The 21,458-nt window shown below is 50.3% G+C and overlaps 1 long non-coding RNA gene across 1 annotated transcript in view; it reads right to left on the bottom strand.

The window, feature by feature from the left end:
- Nucleotides 1-20,335, bottom strand: part of LOC140389296 (uncharacterized) — a 24,283-nt gene extending 3,948 nt beyond the window's left edge. Inside the window, exon 1 of the long non-coding RNA XR_011934325.1 lies at nucleotides 20,231-20,335. This is a non-coding gene — a long non-coding RNA (uncharacterized lncRNA). The remainder of the gene's footprint in view (nucleotides 1-20,230) is intronic.
- Between the last annotated feature and the right edge of the window lie 1,123 nt (nucleotides 20,336-21,458).

Raw genomic sequence — 21,458 nt, 5'->3', positions numbered from 1 at the left:
CGGCCTCAGGCCCCGCCCCGAGGCCCCGCCGCTCTGATTGACAGCGGACTGGCCACTCAGCGCCGCACCTCAAGCCAGAGGCACCAATGGGCTGGAGGGAGGCGGGTCCTGGGCCGATGTGAAGCTCGGTTGGACAGTGGCGGCGGATAGCGACTGGCCGGCCCGGGGACCGGGACACCGGGAACCCTGCCCGAGCCTGGGACCGATTCGGGATTGAGCCCCGAGTCCGGATCCCATTCGGGATTGAGCCCCGAGTCCGGATCCCATTCGGGATTGAGCCTGGGGTCCGGATCCTATTCGGGATTGAGCCCGGGGTCCGCATCCGGATCCTATTCGGGATTGAGCCCGGTGTCCACTTCCCATTCGGGATTGAGCCCGGGGTCCGGATCCGGATCCTATTCGGGATTGAGCCTCGGGTCCACTTCCCATTCGGGATTGAGCCCGGGGTCCGGTTCCCATTTGGGATTGGGGGTGTGGTAGGGGGCTTTGGGGGGTGGGGAGGGGAGGGGGCTTTGGGGGGTGGGGAGGGGAGGGGGCTTTGGGGGGTGGGGAGGGGAGGGGGCTTTGGGGGGTGGGGAGGGGAGGGGGCTTTGGGGGGTGGGGAGGGGAGGGGGCTTTGGGGGGTGGGGAGGGGAGGGGGCTTTGGGGGGTGGGGAGGGGAGGGGGCTTTGGGGGGTGGGGAGGGGAGGGGGCTTTGGGGGGTGGGGAGGGGAGGGGGCTTGGGGGGGGAGTGTAGGGGATTGGGGGGGGGAGTGTAGGGGATTGGGGGGGGGGAGTGTAGGGGATTGAGGGGGGGGAGTGTAGGGGATTGGGGGGGGAGTGTAGGGGATTGGGGGGGGAGTGTAGGGGATTGGGGGGGAGTGTAGGGGATTGGGAAGGTGTTGGGTTGGGGGGGGTGTAGGAGTTGTGTTGGGGGGGTATAAGGGTTGGGGGGTGTAGGCATTTGGTGTGGCGTGCAGTGATTTGGGGGGTGTAGGCATTTTGGAGGGGTGGTTTTGGGGGAGGGGTAAGGGTTTGGGTCCAATTCGGGACTGAGCCCAGGGTCCGGTTCCCATTCGGGAGTGAGCCCGGGGTCCAATTCCCATTCGGGATTCAGTCCGGGGCCTGTTTCCCATTCGGGATTGTGGTAGCCGAGAGGCTATTGGCTGACAGGTCCCGGGTCCTGGTTGGATCTGCCCAGAAAGGCGGAGTATAAGAGCCCAGGTTCTCCCAGCAGCCGCATTCTGTAACTGAGCTGCTGGATAACAAGTCTTGCTTAATAAAGCCTTGGTTGACTTCATCACTTCTCGACTTGAGTGAGTAATTGTTGCGCTACAGGCTTTGAGCCCCAGGTCCAACTCTGAATCATGGAGCTTTCCAGCCCAGAAAGAGGCCATTTGGCCCGTCATCCATGAGGGGTGTAGGGGTTTGTGGGGGTTAGGGTTAGCGTTTGGGGGGGTGTAGGGGTTTTGGGGGGGTGCAGGGGTTTTGGGGGGTGTAGGGTTTTTTGGGGGGGAGGGGTAAGGGTCTGTGTCCAATTCGGGTTTTGGGGTGGGGGTCGGTGTCCATTTTGGGTTTGGGGGGTAGGGGCCCTGGTCCAATTCGGGTTTGGGGTGTAGGGGCCCTGGTCCAATTCGGGTTGGTAGGGGGCCGGGTCCAATTCCGGCTTTGCGGGTATAGGCCCTGGTCCAATTTGCGCGGCGGATGTAGGGCTTCTGGTCCACTTCGGGTTTTGGGGTTAGGGATTCGGATGTTGGGGGTGTATGGGCCATGGTCCAATTCAGGTTTGGGGAGAGGTCCCGGTCCAATTCTTGTTTGGGGGTGTAGGAAGCTGGGTCCAATTCTGGTTTGGGGGGGGCATCCGGGTCCAATTCTGGTTGGAGGGGGGGGTCCAGGTCTAATTCCGGTTGGGGGGTAGGGGTCTGAGTCTAATTCCGGTTTCGGGAGGGTCAGGGGTCCGAGCCAACTTCGGGTTGGGGGTGCAGGAGTCTGGGTCCAATTTGGCTAGGGATCCGGGTCTAATTCGGGTTTGGGGGGTCCGGATCCAATTCGGGTAGGGTCCGGGTCTAATTCAGGTTCGGGGGGGTCCAGGTCTAATTTTGGTTTGAGGGGGTCTGGGTCCAATTCGGGTAGGGGTGGGTCCAATTACGTTTTGAGCCTGGGCAGGGGGTCCGCGTCCAATTTGGGTTTGAGCCAGGGGTCCGGGTGTTATTCAGATTTTTTAAATAAGAGAGTAATGTTTCGGGTACAAACAAAGGCAATGTTTCGCTAAAAATCCCCGATGTCTTCACAAGAACGTACTGTAGTGCGAAGAGTAAAAGTAGCAAAATATTTACAGAAAAATCACTTCAAGAAACATGACATGTGCAAAATTGAATAAAAGGCGATCATGTCGCCATCTGCTGGGACATAGCCATAAACATCAGTTGTGCCTTCATTTCCCTGAAAGTCTTTTTGAACAAGCACTGATTCTATTGTTTTTTTGCACATTAGCTAGCGCATAGCGAGAGCACTGAAGTTATTTTCACTTTAGACATTCGCATCGCTCTTAACTTCACAATTCAAAAGCCATTCATAAATGGCAAGGCTCAAATGAAATTGCTCCTCAATTAATTTCTAATGTACCTTCAATTTCTGTACCTTCAATTTCTGGATCAACCTTCCAGGATAAAGGCACAATTGAGAGTGATGTAGGAACATCATAGAATCCCTACAGTGCAGAAGGAGGCCATTCGGCCCATCGAGTCTGTACCAAGCCTCTGAAAGAGCACCCCACCTAGACCCTGTAACCCCTTTTAACAGTTGGCCACTTGGGGGCAATTTGGCATAGTCAATCCACCAAACCCACACATCTTTAGACTGGGAGGAAACTGAAGCACCCAGAGGAAACCCACACACACGGGGAGGACGTGCAAATTCCACACAGTGACCCACGGTTGGAATTGAACCCGGGACTCTGGCTCTGCGAGGCAGCAGTGCTAACCACTCTGGCACCGTGCCGCCCTGAACAATTAATGTCATGATGTACCTGAGTTGCGTTAGACAGGTTTCTTGGCCAGGAAAATTCTGGATTGTTTTTAAGATGTAAAGTGAGGCATTTGGTGGCACTGAAAGATATACTTACCGTAAGGTACACAAAATCCAAACACAGTCAATAGCTTTAGGGTTGTTTGTTACTGTTGCCCCTTTACTCAGCAGTGCACATTAATGATAAAAATTATTTTTAAAATTAACCTTGTGGCAATGTTACCTTGCCTTTGACTCCATGTGACTACAAAATTCAACATTGCAAATAGTTTGCAGCAGCAGAGCAGTCATGGAGAAAAAAGTGCTAGAGTGGCCTTCCTCTTTGCTGATTTCTTATGAAGTAATTCCACTGGCTGTAGGGTTATATTGGCATGGGAATGTCTGAATTATTTCAAAGTATCGCACCATATTTTGAGTATAAAAATTGGCAAGTCATGTTGCAGCTGTATGGAACCTTAGGCCACACTTGGAGTATAGTGTTCAATTCTGGTCGCCACACTACCAGAAGGATGTGGAGGCTTTAGAGAGGGTGCAGAAGAGATTTACCAGGATGTTGCCTGGTATGGAGGTCATTAGCTATGAGAGGTTGAGTAAACTTGGTTTGTTCTCAAAGGTTGAGGGGCAACCTGATAGAGGTCTACAAAATTACGAGGGGCATAGACTGGATAGTCAGAGACTTTTTTCCAGGGTAGAGGGGTCAATTACTGGGGGGGCATAGGTTTAAGGTACGTGGGCAAGGTTTAGAGGAGATATACGAGGCAAGTTTTTTTACAGAGGGTAGTGGGTGCCTGGAACTCGCTGCCGGAGGAGGTGGTGGAAGCAGGGACGATAGTGATGTTTAAGGGGCACCTTGACAAATACATGAATGGGATGGGAATAGAGGGATACGGACTCCGGAAGTGTAGCAGATTGTAGTTTAGACGGGCAGCATGATCGGCTCAGGCTTGGAGGGCCGAAAGGCCTGTTCCTGTGCCGTACGTTTCTTTGTTCATATGATGCAGCTGCAGTGCAATTCCGCGTTTATTACAAGTAAGGCTATTAATTAGGTCTGGAGCTGAGTACTCCTAATGGAACCCAAACTGAGCATCAGTGAACAGGTTATTGGGACTGTCAATATCTTCCATCCCACTGCTGATGTTTGAGACTCGACTGCTGGGGTAGAATTGATCAGGTTGGATTCGTCCTCCTTTTTGTGGACGGACATACTTGGGAACTTTTCCGCATTGGCAGGTAGATGCCAGTGTTGTAAATGTACTGGAATAGCTTGGGGTAGATAGTTCTGGAGTTAAATAAGTCTTCAGTACTACAACAGGAATGTTGTGAGTCTTTGTTGTGTCCAATGCCTTCAACCATTTCTTGATATGTGGAGTGAATCGAATTAGCTATGGGCTGGCATCTGACATGCCGGGGATCACAGCAAAAGGTCCAATTTTAGATTGGACACTTGTATGTCTGTTTCTTTGCCCCATTTCTCTAGCTGTAATGCCAATACTTCCCAAAAATGAGCAGTTTGAAAGCCTGCCAGGCTGGATATAATCCAATCCATTGCAGAAGAAAAAATGGCATACTACATGGCAGCACAATGGTTAGCACTGTTGATTCAGAGTGCCAGGGTCCCAGTTCGATTCCTGGCTTGGGTCACTCTGTGTGAAGTCCGCACGTTCTCCTGCGTGGTGTCATGATATTCAAACACACACATCATGATAGACACACCAACAGACAAATCAGAACACACACCACCACAACCAATCACAGAAAGATATAAAAGCACAAACACGACACCTGGTGGTCAGTATTAGCTGGAGAGGAGGACCAGGACAGACCTGCTACACGACACACTCAGGGAGACAGCACGTGCAGAGTATCCAGAACGAACTGTAGATAAGAGTGAAAATAAAATAGAGTTGTACCACATACAACTGTGTTGGCTCATCTGTGCACCAGAGAACCCAACACCACATGGTACAGGAGTGGATCAATACCTGCCGGCATACCTCAGTGTACAGAGACAACCAGCAGTGCCCAGGCAAAATAATAGAGCTCCCGGTTCCGCAGCCGCTCCAGTGCTACGGCGATCTCCGCGAAAACTGGCGGCGATTCCGGCAAGTGTTCGAATTGTTCCTGGTGGCAGCTGAACTCCAAGACCTGGATGATAGCGAAAAAATTGAATTTCTCCTCACCATCGCCGGTGCAAGGGCAAGAGAAATATTCACAAGGTTCAGGTTCTTCAGGAGGCAGCAAAGGTACGATTACCAGGCAGTCCTGGACAAATTCTCCAAGTACTGTGAAGAAAACGCAATCCAATCGGCAAGTAAAGGTAAGAAAAGCTGCAGTACTCACCTCGTGGCCGGGATCCCGGAGCCCGAATTCCCAGAGGCCGAAATCCCGGGCCTGAGAGAGGGCTGGGTCGAGGTCGGCGGCCATCTTGCTAAAGGTATCACGCTAGCACAGTTGCGCGAGCAGTGCGCAGAACCGGAAGTATCGTTTGCGCATGCGCGAGATGCTGCGTATGCGCAGTCAAGAAAACGGCCATCGGTAAAGGAACAGCGATCTGAGCATGCGCAGTCGCTTCCTACGTGCTACATACCGAGCGTCAGGATGTCAGAGGCCCCAGACCGCACCAATTTAAAGGGGAAACGTCCCAAATCCAATTTAAAAGGGAAACGTCCCAAATCAAAAAAACAAAAATCTGTTAAAGCTGTAAAACAACCTTCCCTCACCTGGAATGACAGCACATTGCCGCAAATTGACCCAGGAGATGAATTTGACCTCCGAAGAACCCTCCGACAAGCAGTTACCTACGCACAAGCCGATGATTCCGACCTCGAATACTTCGATGACGATCTTTACAGTGTTTCCGGACCTCGCGAGCCCAATGATAGCTCCGTGGTCCTATACGACTATGACTCGGACGAACCTTTCGTGTTGCACATTGGCGGCCCCCACATTGAATCCGACGCAGATGCGGATTCATTTTTCGGATTTGAGGATCTTCAATCCAGCAGATATGACGTCCCAACTTATCAGTACCGGATGATGCTGCAGCCTGACATTAACAGACAGGGAGCGGTGCAAGCACACGGAGAGCGCCCTGCTGCCACACAGAGCGTGGTCCACGTCCCGCTCAACGTTCCCGACTCTATGAAAGAAGACATGCAAGACTCCAGAGCGCAGTCCTCGCATGAACCAGAAGTGACTCCAGTGTCACAAGCCTCCACAGCAAGCTCGTGGACAGACTCCACAATTGCAGAAACGCAAGACTCCAGAGCGCAGTCCTTGCACGAACAAGAAGTGACTCCAGTGTCACAAGCCTCCACAGAGAGCTTGTGGACAGCCTCCACGATAGAAGCAACGCAAGACTCCAGAGCGCAGTCCTTGCACGAACAAGAAGTGACTCCAGTGTCACAAGCCTCCACAGAGAGCTCGTGGACAGCCTCCACGATAGAAGCAACGCAAGACTCCAATGTGCGGTCCTTGCAGGAACAAGACCATGAGGGTCTAGCAACCTCTCCTGACCAACCAGCGGCAGACGATGCAAGTCTGCCATGCTCACGTGAACAGCAAGAAGGCTATAACAGCCTACCATGCTCCACTACACAGCAGCATGACCATGACGGTCTCTCATGCTACAATGAAGGGCACAGCGCTGAAGACTGTTCAAGCCCAACTGAAGGCAAGCCAAAGGAATCGCCTCTTCCAAGCCCGAAGAAAAAAGGTTTATGCGCTGACCTTCAGGATCATTATAGCCGAACAGAGATTAATAATGCTGCACGGTCACAGAAGGATGCTGAGGATTTGCTAAAGAAATTAATTGAATGTTTAACTTGCAAGGAGCAGACTGAGAATTGCCAGTGTTTTAGTACGGATCGAAAAAATGGACAAGACATTGATCCTCAGGTAATGGAAATAACACAACCTGAATCATATCTACAGCAAGGACAAATGTCTCCCTTCAACACAACGCCGCAAAGTCCCAACTTCGGAGACCAGCAGTTAGTCAGTAATGACTCTTCAAACCTTGAGGGGAACATTAATTGCATTGAACCTATACACACTCCACTGATAAATGAGCAGAACATTGGAGCAAGAATCCTGAGGACACCGACATCGAGTAGCCAGATAACGAACTTAAAACCCGCAGCAGTTTCAAGTGAACCAAGTGTGCTTTCCACTAATGGTGAAGATGCAGATAAGGTCGACCCGATTATCCATTGTACCACACTAACCCCAGTGATTAAGCAGTTATGTATGGGGAGTATAATGTGGGCAATTGAGAACAGTAAAAGAGAGACTGTGACCATGCCAGTCCCAGCAAAATCAGACCCAGAGACCATGAAGGCATGTACATTAGACAAAGATACATATGAGGTACCTGAGAAGAAAAGTGAAATGGAATGTTCTTTGGAAAATAGTACAATGTCGATAGAAACATTGGATCCTATATTCGAGACCATACATATGGGAGAATTTGGGGGTAATAAACAAGGTTCTGCAATGTCTGGGGGAAGATTTAAAATTCCAAAGAAGAAAAGCCCAAATGAAGGACAACGGCAAGACAATGACAGTCCACCGACATGGTGTGCACCACCAGATGAAAACTCTGACAATTTACCCAACCCTAGTGAACAGCAAGCTGCTAATGAGGATCTATCCACGGGATGTGAGACGAGTGACGACAGCATCCCACTTCCCATGCAAAAGGTGCAAGGTGACAGACCTCGCCTAGTGCGTACCGAGGCACTCGACGATCACGGTGGGACCACTGATGACTGCGGTGGTGGCGCACCGCTTCCACCCTCGATGGCTCGAACCTCTCCACTGGTTGGTGCATTCCTGCATGTTCCGACTCCAGAAGTGCAGCTTCAGGGAATCTCGGCTGCCTCCAGTGAACCTGTTGGGACTCCGGACGGGGAGCATCGACGGAAGGCAGACCGGACTCCAGATGGGGAGCAGCCAAGCGCCGACTCTGATTCGCGCACGCCAGACCTTGCTCCGGACGGGCGGTGTCGCAGCCTCGGTGATGGCATGCTCAGGGTGACGGCGGATGCCACGGCGACAGGGAATGGATCACGTGGCAGTCCCACTGGGTCGGCAGTGGCGACCAGCACCGGCGGTCCAAGACGGACACACCAATTCACGCCATCGCCAGACGTTGATGCGAGCAACAATTCTCTCTCCAAGGCGACATGCTTCGACGTTTCTCTGCAGAGTCGCCCTTCCGGCACAGCAGGTGGCCGGAACCAGCGTGCACGGTCTCGGCCAACTTCCACATCTGGCACAGTCATCGCCTTGCATGATATTAGTGATGGTGCTACTTCGATGGCAACGACCCATCGGCTACAAGATGCCGTCCACCACAAACATAAAAAGAAAAAAGACTCCACCTTGTTCCTGGCATGCAGGGCAGGTGGATTGGTGCGTAGGCGCAATCAGCGAGCTTTGCGCCGCCTTCCACGCTCGCAACTGAACCGTACGCACACGCCGGATCCTCCACTGGTTCCCAAGGATGACTTCGTGGAGATGCCACGGATCATGCCCCTTCCATCGCCACCAGAACCAAACCACAGCCAAGGCAACACTAACAAAGATGTTGAATGTTATATTTGCACGAATGAAAAACCAAGCACTGCACGAAGTACAACAAATGGAAAAGTAGAGACTTCGGCAACAGCATCACCTCCAACAGTCCAAGGTGAACCAGTGTGAACCCAAATCTCCACAGCTGAACCGGCTTGAGGACCAGCCTATTCTTGAGGCGGTCACCCATTAGACTGGACTTATAACGCTGTTCATACGTTCAAAAAGTCAAACACTTCTGTATTATAACCTGTTGCTGTTTATCGTTCCAGATATCGTCTGACCGGACCACTGTTCAAGTTGTTTTTTTTTCTCGCATTCATGTTTTGTTATGGTACAACCTTGTTAGTGTGACGCACCCGACATCGCCCCATGTAAATAGTTACGTCATATACACACGCTGTTCACAACACACGCACACACTCTTAGATGCACTCACGACACGATTATATTTATAACCACGTAGGCACATATCTTTGTAAAAAGGGGGGATGTCATGATATTCAAACACACACATCATGATAGACACACCAACAGACAAATCAGAACACACACCACCACAACCAATCACAGAAAGATATAAAAGCACAAACACGACACCTGGTGGTCAGTATTAGCTGGAGAGGAGGACCAGGACAGACCTGCTACACGACACACTCAGGGAGACAGCACGTGCAGAGTATCCAGAACGAACTGTAGATAAGAGTTAAAATAAAATAGAGTTGTACCACATACAACTGTGTTGGCTCATCTGTGCACCAGAGAACCCAACACCACACGTGGGTTTCCTTCGGGTGCTCCGGTTTCCTCCCAGAAGTCCTGAAAGACTTGCTTGTTGGGTAGTTTTGGCATTCTGAACTCTCCCTCTGTGTACCTGAACAGGTGCCGGAATGTGGCGACTAGGGGATTTTCACAGTAACTTCATTGCAGTGTTAATGTAAGCCAAAGTGTGACAATAATAATGATTATTATTATTAATCATAGGATGGCTGCTGGTCAGTCACTCATAGAAACATAGAAAATAAGAGCAGGAGTAGGTCAATCAGCCATTTGAGCCTGCATTGCCATTCAGTATGATCATGGCTGATCATCCAACTCAATAACCTTTTCCTGCTTTTCCCCACATGCTTTGATAACTTTAGCTCCAAGAGCTATATCTAACTCGTTCTTGAAAATATACAGGGCACAATTCAGCCATTGCAAGCGCAACGGGTGAGTCCCGCAAGAGCCCCACATCAGGGTCCACGCTGGGCACCCGGCCGAACGCGAGTCACCCGGCTCACTCCACCCAGAATGATCCGCCATTAGCCTCATTTAAATAACCGCTTTCACCCGGCTCCCAGGAGTCAATGGCCACACCTGCGTTCCCTCAATCGGGTGCCATATGGTCTTCACAAATGTGGACCAGGTGTGATTGCACCTCAGGGGATCTCGCACACCATTTGAGACTCCAAGGTGGTCGGGGACAGGGCAAGGTAGTACCCCGGCACTCCCTCTGGCACCTGAGCACCTTGGCACTGGCAGCTTGACACCCTAGCATTGCCACTTGGGCATTCTGGCAGTGCCAAGGTGTGAGGGGCACTGCCAAGATGCTAAGCTGACAGTGTCAAGGTGCCCAGATGGCAGGTTGGCACTACCGGGGTCAGGCCCAGGGGAGCCTTGCCCATGAGGAGGGGTTCCAGGGGCCACGGAAAGGTTAGGAGTGTGAAAGGGGTGGTCCTGAAAGTGTGTGTGTGGGGGGGGGGGGGGGGGGGGGGGGTGAAACGGGCAGCCAGTCAAAATGGTGCCCCAATCTGAGATGAAATGGTTCTACTGGAGAGCTCAGTTTGCCAGTGTGGCATCGACAGGGAGAAATTCGCTGAGGCCCCAAAAAACAGCAAAGTGCCGGCGAATAGCAGGATGAATCTCAGCACAGCAGCCACCAGGAACCACTCCACCAGACACACCTGAAAGCTGACTTTGATTTATGTCCATTGAATCATGCCCCTAATGTTTTGGCTTCAACTGCTTCTTTTGGTAGCAATCCCACAGTCTGATCACTCACTGGGTGAAGAAATGTCTCCTCAACTCAATGCTGAAAGGTTTACCCCATATCCTTAGACTATGACCCCTGGTTCCGGACACCCCCATCTTTGGGAATATTCTTTCTGCATCTACCCTGGTTCGTTCTGTTAGTAATTTATAGGTTTCTATGAGATCCACCCTCCTTATTCTGTACTCCAGCAAATATAGTCCTAACTGTCTCAATCTCTTCTAATTCCTCAGTCCCACATCACAGGAGTCAGTCTGGTAAACCTTCTCTGTTATCCCTCTATTGCAAGAACATCCTTCCTCAGGCAAGAAGACCAAAACAGCACACAATATTCCAGGTGTGTCTTCACCAAGCCCTGTGTATCTGCAGCAAGACATGCTCCTGTACTTAAATCTCTCGCTATGAAGAGCAACATACCATTTGCCTTCTTTACAGCCTGCTCCGCCTGGGCTTGCTTACCTTCAGCGACTGGTGTACAAGGAAACACAGGTCTCCTTGCAAATTCCCCTTTCTTAATTTATAGCCATTCAGATAATAATCTGCCTTCCTGTTTTTGCTGCCAAAGTGGATATCCTCATATTCATTCAAATTATACTGCACCTGCCAGGCATTTGCCCACTCACTCAGCTTGCCCAAATCACACTGAAGGACCTCTGCATCCTCCTCACAGCTCACCCTCCCACCCAGCTTTGTGTCATCTGCAAATTTGGAGTTATTACATTTAGTTCCCTTATCTACATCATTAATATATATTGTGAATAGCTGGGGTCCTAGCACCAATCCCTGTGGTACCACACTAGTCACTGCCTGCTATTTGGAAGACCTGTTTATTCCTACTCTTTGTTTCCTGTCTGCAACAAGTTTCCTGTCCATCTCGATGCAGTACCCCCAATTCCATGTACTTTAATTTTACACATTAATCTCTTATGTTGCACTGTCAAAAGCCTTCTGAAAGTCCAAATAAAGCACACCCACTGTGCCCCCTCATCAACTCTACTAGTTAAAATCCTCCTAGAATTCCAGTAGATTTGTCAAGCACAATTTCCCATTTGTAAATCCATGCTGACTCTGTCTGATTCTACAATTGTTTTCCAAATGGTCTGCTATAAAATCTTTGATAATTAACTCCAGAATTTTCCCCACTACCGATGTCAGGCTGACTGGCCTATAATTCCGTTTTCTCTTTACCTCTATTTTTAAATAGTGGGGTCACATTAGTTACCTCCAAACTTTAGGAACAGAGTCTATAGCATCTTGGAAGATGATCACCAATGCACCCACCGTTCCTGAAGTACTCTGGGATGTAGATTGATTGGCCTTCAATCACATCAATTTCCCCAACACTATTTCTCTGTTCATACTGATTTCCTTCAGTTCCTCCCTCTCACTAAACTGCGTGTTCCCCAACATTTTTGGTACATCATTTGCATCCTCCTTTGTGAAGACAGAACCAAAATATGTATTTAGGCGGTCAGCCATTTCTTTGTTCCCCATTATAAATTCCCCTGTTTCTGACTTTCAGGGACCTACATTTGTCTTCACCAATCTTTTTCTCTTCACATACCTTTTTTTAAATTCAGAGTACCCAATTATTTTTTTCTTATTATGGGGCAATTTAGTATGGCTAATCCACCTAGCCTGCACATCTTTGGGTTGTGGGATGAGACCCATGCAAACACGGGAGAATGTGCAAACTCCACACGGACGTTGATCCGGAGCCGGGATCAAACCCAGGTCCTCAGTGCCATGAGGCAGCAGTGCTCTTCACATACCTATAGAAATGTTTACAGTCAGACTTTATTCAGCACCAGCTTGCCCTCGTACTCTATTTTCCCCTTCTTAATCAACCCTTTGGTCCTTCTTTGCAGAATTCAACCCTGCTCCCAATTCTTAAGTCAGTTGTCTTTCCTGGCCAATTTGCACGCCTCTACCTTGGATCTAATACTATCTCTAATTTCCCTTGTAAGCCATGGTTTGGCCACCTTTCTTGTTTTACTTGTGCCAGACAGGAATAAGGAATTGTTGCAATTCACACATGTGCTTTTTGAATGTTTGCCATTACCTATCCACCGTCATCCTGGGTTCGATCCCAGAGACTTACCCCAGTCAAACCGCAGTGCATTAGCCCAGACTGAAAAACCCATTCCTCTGGTCAATTTCAGTTTCTGGCTCCTATAAGCTCCCAAAACAGGCCCTGCAAATCAGATTTTTTTTTAAAAACCACTGCAGTCAAACACACTCTAACCCGAGGCTTTCAACCCTCAAATGGCCAAATGTTTATAATTCAATATTCCCAAAATCCTCCATTCATCACAGATTCCATCCACTTGTTGAGTGGAGACTCTTAAGCTCCAAGCATCCAGTGAAGCAGCTGGACTGTGGCAGGTCAGCACCTTTTAAAAATGTATTTGTACTTTCACAGGGTGTAGGCATTATTCACTAGGCCAGCATTTGTTGCCCATCCTGAATAGCCCTCAGAAGGTGGTGGTGAGTCACTATCTTGAACCACCTCAGATAATATAGTTTAGGTGCAACCAGTGTGTTTTGGAGGGTATTCCAGGAGCTGGGCTCAGTGACAGAACAGCAATATACTGACCCCTTCAGTATTTAGAGTTGAGAATGATACTGGACATTGTTCAATCACCCACAACCATACTCACTTTTGACATTGTGGTGCAGGGAAGGTCATTGATGAAGCAGCTGAAGATGGTTGTGCTCTGGACACTACCCTGAGGAACTCCGACAGTGACGTTCCAGGACTGATGTTTGATCTCCAACAACCACCTTCCGATGTGCTAAGTATGACTCCAACCAGTGGAGAGTTTTCTCATGCCTCCCATTGACTTCATGGAGTCCAAAGTCAATATTGAGTGCTCCCAGGGTAACTCCTTCATTGGGACAGTTGTCTGGAACATTGTACGGTATGATTCTGTGAACATGCTTATGTCAGGCAGTTACTTGAGTAGCTGGGAGTTAGGTTTACAAGTGCCAGGATGCCTCCACATGCTGGAAAGTCTGTATACTGCATGAGTGAGGGCCAAACCTCCTCCGAGTTCCTCAAAGCTTTAGCCTGGGCTGTGAGGGACCTAGTTTGCTTGTGTCACTACGAGAAGGCACAGATGACAGCTTTCTGACGGAGAAGCTGTAAACTGAAAATGAGACTTAAGCATTTGGATTTTCTTTTTACATTGCTGTTATCCAGCAGTGTAGGCGGAAAATTAAAAGCAAGCAGACAAAAACACAAAGCATGCTAACATTCTTCATTCAAACACTACACACATCACATTGACCTGTTGGGGGACACACAATTCAATACCACACTCTTCACAGAATACGACAATGCAGAAGAGGCCCTTCAGCCCACTGGGTCTGCACTGACGCTTGAAAGGCCTTGACCTGCCCCCATAATCCCACTTGCCAGCAATTGGCCCATCAAGGCAAATTGGGACAGGTAATAAATAGTCTTGACTAAAGCCCAAGTGTACAAGCCAACAAGCTCCAATCAAGAAAAAGGGCAGGACCAACACATAGTGATCCCTGGAGGGATGTACAGCGTTGGATAAGGAGAAAACGGCAGACTTATTACAGATATTGAGGGCTCAAAACAGTAGAAGCCCTAGAGGTGTATAGAATGTGCAAAAGGGTACTTAAAAATGAAATTAGGAAAGCAGAAATGTGACATGAAAGGATACTGGCTGGTAAAATAAAGGAAAATCCTACATTGTTTTACAAGTACATTAAGGGTAAAAGGATAACTATAGATAGAGTGGAGCCGATTAAGAACCACAGCGATAATTTGTGTGTGGGGCCAGAGGAAGTAGCTGGGGTTCTAAATCAGTTTTCTTTTTTTTTCTTTTTAAAATTATTTTTATTCAAATTTTTATCAAAAACATAATTTTTTGCATAACTGTATGCAACAATTAACAGAACAAAATAAATGTTAACCATATATACAAAGAAAAGAACAATACAACGTAACGATTCCCCCCCCCCCCCCCCCGATGCTGCTGCTACTGACCTTTACTGCTCTCCTAGAAAGTCGAGGAATGGCTGCCACTTCCGAGAGAACCCCGCCATGGACCCTCTCAAGGCAAACTTTATTTTCTCGAGACTGATAAACCCAGCCATGTAACCCAGGTATCTACACTCGTGGGCTTCGAGTCCCTCCATATTAAAAGGATCCGTCTCCGGGCTACCAGGGAGTCAAAGGCCGATACGTCAGCCTCTTTGGCTTCTTGAACTCCCGGATCGTCTGACACACCAAAGATCGCTATCTCTGGACTCGGCCCCACCCGTGTGTCTAAGATCTTGGACATTGCCTTAGCGAATCCCTGCCAGAATCCCTTAAGAGCCGGGCATGCCCAGAACATATGGACATGATCTGCAGGGCTTCCCGCACACCTCGCACATTTATCCTCAACCCCAAAGAGCTTGCTCATCCTGGTTGCCGTCATGTGCACTCGGTGGACCAGCTTAAACTGGATTAAGCTAAGCCTGGCACATGATGAGGAGGAATTGACCCTGTTTAGGGCATCCGCCCACAGGCCCGCATCCAGCTCCCCGCCGAGCTCCTCCTCCCATTTGCCCTGAAGTTCCTCCACTGGGGCTTCCTCCGCCTCCTGAAGTTCCTGGTAGATGTCTGACACTTTCCCCTCCCCTACTTAGGTGCCGGAGACCACTCTATTCTGTATCCTGCGTGGGCGGAAATGATTCCACCTGTTTTTTCAGAAAGGCGTGTACCTGAAGGTATCTGAAAGCATTTTCAGGGGGCAAACTGAATATCTCCTCCAGCGCTTTCAGGCTGGGAATGGTCCCGTCTATGAATAGGTCCCCCATCCTTTTAATGCCTGCCCTGTGCCAGCTTTGAAACCCTCTGTCTATCCTGCCCGGGTCAAATCTGTGATTGTTGCGTATCGGGGTCCAGACTGAGGCTCGCTCCACCCTTCTCCACTGACCCCAGATTTTTAATGCCGCCACCACCGCCGGACTGGAGTAGCGGGCCGGCGAGAACGGCAGAGGATCCGTTACAAGTGTCCCTAGGCTGGTACCTTTGCATGAGGCCGCCTCTAACCGCTCCCACGTCGACCCCTCCCCCAATACCCATTTCCTAATCATGGCTATGTTAGCCGCCCAATAGTAGCTGCAAAAGTTCGGCAGCGCCAGCCCCCCCCCCCTCCGACTGCGCTCTAGGTACAGGCTCTTTACTCACGGGGTCTTATTTGCCCATACGAATCCCGAGATGATCTTGTTCACCCGCTTAAAGAAGGACTTAGGGATGAAGAGGGGAAGGCACTGGATGACGAACAGGAATCTGGGGAGAACTGTCATATTAATGGTCTGCACCCTCCCCGCTAAAGATAGCGGGGGAATGTCCCACCTTTTGAAGACCCCCTCCATCTGCTCTGCCAGCCGAGATAGATTAAGCTTGTGGAGGGCATCCCACTTTCGAGCCACGTGTATCCCTAGGTACCGAAAGCTCTTCTCAACCAACTTCAGCGGAAGCTCTCCCAGTCTTTTCCTGTCCCTTAGCTTGGATCACGAACATCTCACTTTTCTTCTCGTTTAGTTTGTACCCCGAGAAATTGCCAAAGTCCCTCAAAATCTGCATGACCTCCCCCAGCCCCTCTAGTGGGTCTGAAATGTACAGGAGCAGATCATACGCATAAAGCGAGACCCAATGCTCCTCCCCTTCCCCCCCCCCCCCCCCGAACCAACCACTGCCAGTTCTTTGAAGTCCGCAACGCTATAACCAGCGGCTCTATCGCAAGGGCGAATAATAACGGGAGAGTGGGCACCCCTGCCTCGTCCCTCAGTGGAGCCTAAAGTATTCCGACCTCACCCTGTTCGTGCACACATTTGCCACTGGGGCCTGGTAGAGTAGCTGGACCCAACCTATGAACCCCTCACCGAATCCGAACCTTCTTAGCGCTTCCCACAGATACTCCCATTCCACCCGGTCAAAGGCTTTCTCGGCGTCACCACTTCTGCCTCCCCTCCCTCTGAGGGCATCATGCTAATGTTTAGGAGCCTCTGTACATTGGAGTTCAATTGCCTGCCCTTGATGAAGCCTGTCTGATCCTCCCCTATCACCCCAGGGACACAGTCCTCAATTCTAGCAGCTAAGATCTTGGCCAGCAGTTTGGCGTCTACGTTCAGGAGCGATATCGGTCTATAAGATCCACACTGTAGCAGATCTTTCTCTCGTTTGAGGATGAGTGAAATCGAAGCCTGTGACATTGTTGGGGGAGGGTCCCTATCTCTTTGGCCTCATTTAAAGGACCTTAGTAGGAGTGGGCACAACAGTTCTGAAAATTTCTTGTAGAATTCTACAGGGTAGCCGTCCGGCCCTGGGGCTTTGCCCGACTGAATGTTCCCTAAACCCTTTACCATCTCCTCCAGCTCTATCGGGGCCCCCAGTCCCTCAACAGATCCTCTTCCACCTTTGGAAACCTCAGTTGGTCCATGAATTGCTTCATCCCCTCTTCCCCCCCCCCCCCCCCCCCGACTCATACAATTTACCTTAAAACGCCCTAAAGACTTTGTTCACCACCTCTGGGTCTATGACGGTGTTTCCCTCCTTATCCCGTACTTGCCCAATTTCCCTGGCCGCCTCCCTTTTAGCGAAGTTGGTGCGCCAGCATTCTACTCGCTTTCTCCCCGTATTCGTAGACAGCCCCTTTGGCCTTCCTCAGCTGTGCTACCGCCATCCCAGTGGTCAGCGCTCTTTCAGTAGCCCCAACTCGGGGGACTCCGTGTAGTTCCTGTCTACTCTGAGTATCTCCCCGACTAGCCTTTCTCTCTCTGCTCTTTCTTTCTTCTCTCTATGGGACCTGATAGAGATCAACTCCCCTCTAATAACTGACATCAGGGCCTCCCACATCTTGGATGCCACTACCTCCCACGTATCGTTAGTTTCCAGGTAATTTTTTATGTTTCTCCTTATCCGCCCACAAACCTCGTCGTCTGCCAGCAGCCCCACATCTAGGCTCCATAGTGGGTGCTGACCTCTCTCCTCCCCAAGACGCAAATCCACCCAGTGTGGAGCATGATCGGAGACTGCAATGGCCAAGTATTCTGTCCCCGCCACCCTAGGGATTAACGCACTGCTCATCACAAAGAAATCAATACGGGAGTAGACTTTGTGGAGTTTGGAAAAGAAAGAGAACTCCTTCGCCCTCGGTCGGGTGAATCGCCACAGGTCAACGCCCCCCACCTGTTCCATGAATCCCCTCAGTTCTTTAGCTGCCGCTGGTCGCTTCCCCGACCTGGGGTTTGATCAGTCGAGTACAGGGTCTATAACTGTGTTAAAGTCACCCCCCATAATCAGATTGTGTGAGTCTAAGTCTGGAATTTTACCCAGCGTGCGTCTCATAAATTCCACGTCGTCCCAGTTCGGGGCGTAAACGTTCACTAGCACTACCTGAGTCCCCTGCAGCTTTCCGCTAACCATTATGTATCTGCCCACCTTGTCAGCCACAATATTCCCTGCCTCAAAAGCCACCCATTTGCTGACCAGGATTGCTACTCCTCTGGTCTTTGAATCCAGCCCCGAATGGAACACCTGGCCCACCCACCCGTTTCTCAATCTTGTTTGGTCCGCAAGTTTTAGGTGCGTCTCCTGTAGCATGGCTACGTCTGCCTTTAACCCCTTTAGGTGCGAGAACACGTGAGCCCTCTTGACCGGCCCATTCAGGTCCCGCACATTCCACGTGATCAGCCTGGATGGGGGGCTAATCCCCCTGCCGATTAGCCATCTCCCTTTTTCGGCCAGCCACGAGCCTGTGTCCCCCGCTTACTCGAGCCCTCCCATTGGAGACCCCTCCCCCCTCCCTCAGTTCCCCCATGTTGGCTCCTTTTCTATCAGCCAAGCAGCATCCCATCCCCCCCCCCTCCCCCAGCAGCCCCGTGATCCCAAACCCCCAAGTCAAGCACCCACTTGACACTGGCTCTCCCCCCATTACGCTTCCGTGAGTCAGCTGACCCAGGCCGCTCCCACCTCTGCTCTGATTACTCAAATGCCTCATTTTTCAGGCCCCACCCTCCCTGTGGAAAGCCCAACTTCTCTGCTTCAACGGCCCCCAAAGAACATTTTCCGCCCCCTCCCCCCCAATGAAACAAACAACAAACCACGGGCGCAAACCCAGCCCCACAAAAGAAACGGCTCCAGCTGCCAGGAGAGCAGCCCTACGTGTAGGACCCCTCTCCTCCATCTGCGGCCGAGCTCTACAAAAGCCGAAAACATGGCCGAAGAAACAGGGAACAAACAAAAATATGAGGGAACAAACAAAAGTAAGAGGAAACAACATAGTGTCGCTCCCTCCGGCTACTCGGAAATTAACACCCCCACCAGAGTAACGTCCCAGTATGGCTGTCCTTTAGTTCGAGTCCAACTTTTCTTGCTTGATAAAATTCCATGCCTTGTCCGGTGTATCAATGTAATGGTGGCGATCTTGATACGTGACCCACAGCCTCACCGGATGTAACGGCCTGACCTTCACCCCTTTGCTGTGGAGGGCCGCCTTAGCACGGTTGAATCCAGCGCGCCTCTTGGCCAGTTCTGCTCCCAGGTCCTGGTAGATGCGGATTACGCTGTTCTCCCACCTGCTGCTCCGCTCCTTTTTAGCCCATCGCAGGACTCGTTCCTTGTCTGAGAAGTGGTGGAACCTTACCACCATGGCCCTCGACGGTTCATTTGTTTTGGGCTTCCTTGCAAGGACTCTGCGCCCCCACCCAGTTCCAGAGGCCGAGGAAATGCTCCTGCCCCATCAGTGTCCCCAATAACGTGGTCACGAATGCGCTCGCATCCGACCCCTCAGGTAGGCCCAGAATGTGCAGGTTCTGCCTCCTGGACCTGTTTTCAAGGTCTTCCAGCCTCTCCTGCCACCTCTTATGTAGGGCGTCGTGTGCCTCCACCCTGACAGCCAGGCCCAGTATCTCAGCTTCGTTATCCGAGACCTTTCTCTCAATCTCCTTGATCGCCTTCTCCTGCATTTTCTGGGTCTCAACCATTTTCTCCATTGAGGCCTTCATTGGGGCCAGCATCTCCGTTTTCAGGTCAGCAAAGCAGCTTCTAAGGAACTCCTGCTGTTCCCGCGCCCACTGGGCCCATGCTGCCTGATCCAAGCCGGCCGCCATTTTCTGATCCCACGCCCATTTCTGCCACTTCTCACTGGTCGTTTGTTTGGCAGTCCTGCTCCAGGTCCCCTCCATAAACTGATTGCCTGCCGGTTTGCATTGAAATGGGGCCGTCAAAGCTCCTTAATAGGGCCCATTAGCGGCGGGAGCCACCGGAAGTCCACTAAATCAGTTTTAAAACTCAGGGTCGCGACCCGCGGTTGGGTCGTGGGCAGTGTTTTGGGAGGATCGCAGATTTGTCACGGCATTCCTGATCGTGGAACGCCCAACTGCTGCAACCGGCCTTTAAAAAGGCCGATCGCAACGGACCTTTGAGATTGCCGCCTATCCCGTGCATGCATGACGCCTCAAGCAGTGTGCAGACCCAGAGGGGTAGATTGCCTCCTGCTGCATCAGCGCACTGTCCAGGGACTTTTCCTTCTCTCCCCCCCCCCCCCCCAGAAAACAAGGGAGTCCTCCCACGGAGAGCAGGTCACTCACCCCGTGCACGGACGTCACGTGTTCTGGGTGGGAGAGGTTCCTCAATTTTGCAGCTGCCAGCAGTGCTGGTGAGAACTCCTGGACCTCTGGTGAACAACCCATGAAGAAGCTGAAAACAGGAACAAAGAAGCATAAAGGTGATTACTTGAGGTGTGGGTTTATTAATTGTGCCACTGCAAAGGAGGATTCAAAGTTCATGTGTTTTATTCAGGTAAGCACTGGCCAAAGAAAGTTTAAATCCCTCAAAACTTCAAAGACATTTGAAGACTAAACAGGGCGAGTTTGAGGGCAAACCTCTTTATTTTTTTCAATGGATGCAGCGAGACCTTTAATCATCAGCAGACGTCATTATCAGAAATGTAGCATTCAATAACAAGGAAAATGAGATAGTTTGGACAGAGAAGGCTCAACTGCCACTTTAAAGGTAAGTGAAAATGGTGGGTTGCGAAAGTCGGTCAGCGTGGGTCACGAAGGATGGCCTGTTGGCAAAAATGGGTCCCAGGCAAAAAAGTTTGAAAATCTGTTACAAATGAATACTTTAGATCAGTGTTCACTCGTGAGGGGGAGTGTGGGTATAGAAATCAGAAAGGACTGGTGGAATTAATTAGATTAACATAGACAGAATTAATTAGATTAACATAGACAGAATTAATTAGATTAACATAGAGAGGAGTTTTCTGAGTGATCGGGCAGGCTTAAAAGACAAAACTCCAGGGCCAGCTGAAAGGTATCCCAGGCTGTTAAGTGAGCAAGGGAGGAAATAGCAATAATTGACAATTTTCAATTCCTCTCTGGCCACAGGAGAGGTGCCAGAGGACTGGAGGATAGACAATGTGGTACCATTATTCAAGAAGGGAAGAAGGGGTAAGCCTGCAAACTACAGGTCAGTCAGTCTAACCTCAGTGGTGGGAAACTATTGGAATCAATTCTGAGAATCAGAATTTACTGACATTTGGAGAGGCAGGGATTAATCCAGAACAATCAGCATGGTTTTGTTAAGGGGAGATCATGTCTGACCTCTGACCAACTTGATTGAATTTTTCAGAGGTTACCTGGTGTGTAGATGAGGGCAATGCATTTAACATAGTCTACTTGGACTCCAGCAAGGCTTTTGGTAAGGTCCCACATGGGAGATAGCAAATGCATGAGCCTATGGGATCCAAGGAACTTTGGCAAATTGCATCAAAAATTGGCTGAGTGGCAGGAAGCAGAGGGCAATGGTTATGGG

The sequence above is a fragment of the Scyliorhinus torazame genome, chromosome 14 (assembly GCF_047496885.1).
Source record: "Scyliorhinus torazame isolate Kashiwa2021f chromosome 14, sScyTor2.1, whole genome shotgun sequence".
Lineage (NCBI taxonomy): Eukaryota > Metazoa > Chordata > Chondrichthyes > Carcharhiniformes > Scyliorhinidae > Scyliorhinus > Scyliorhinus torazame.
Note: the sequence above shows the minus strand (reverse complement) of the source record. Positions and strands in the feature narration are given on the sequence as shown.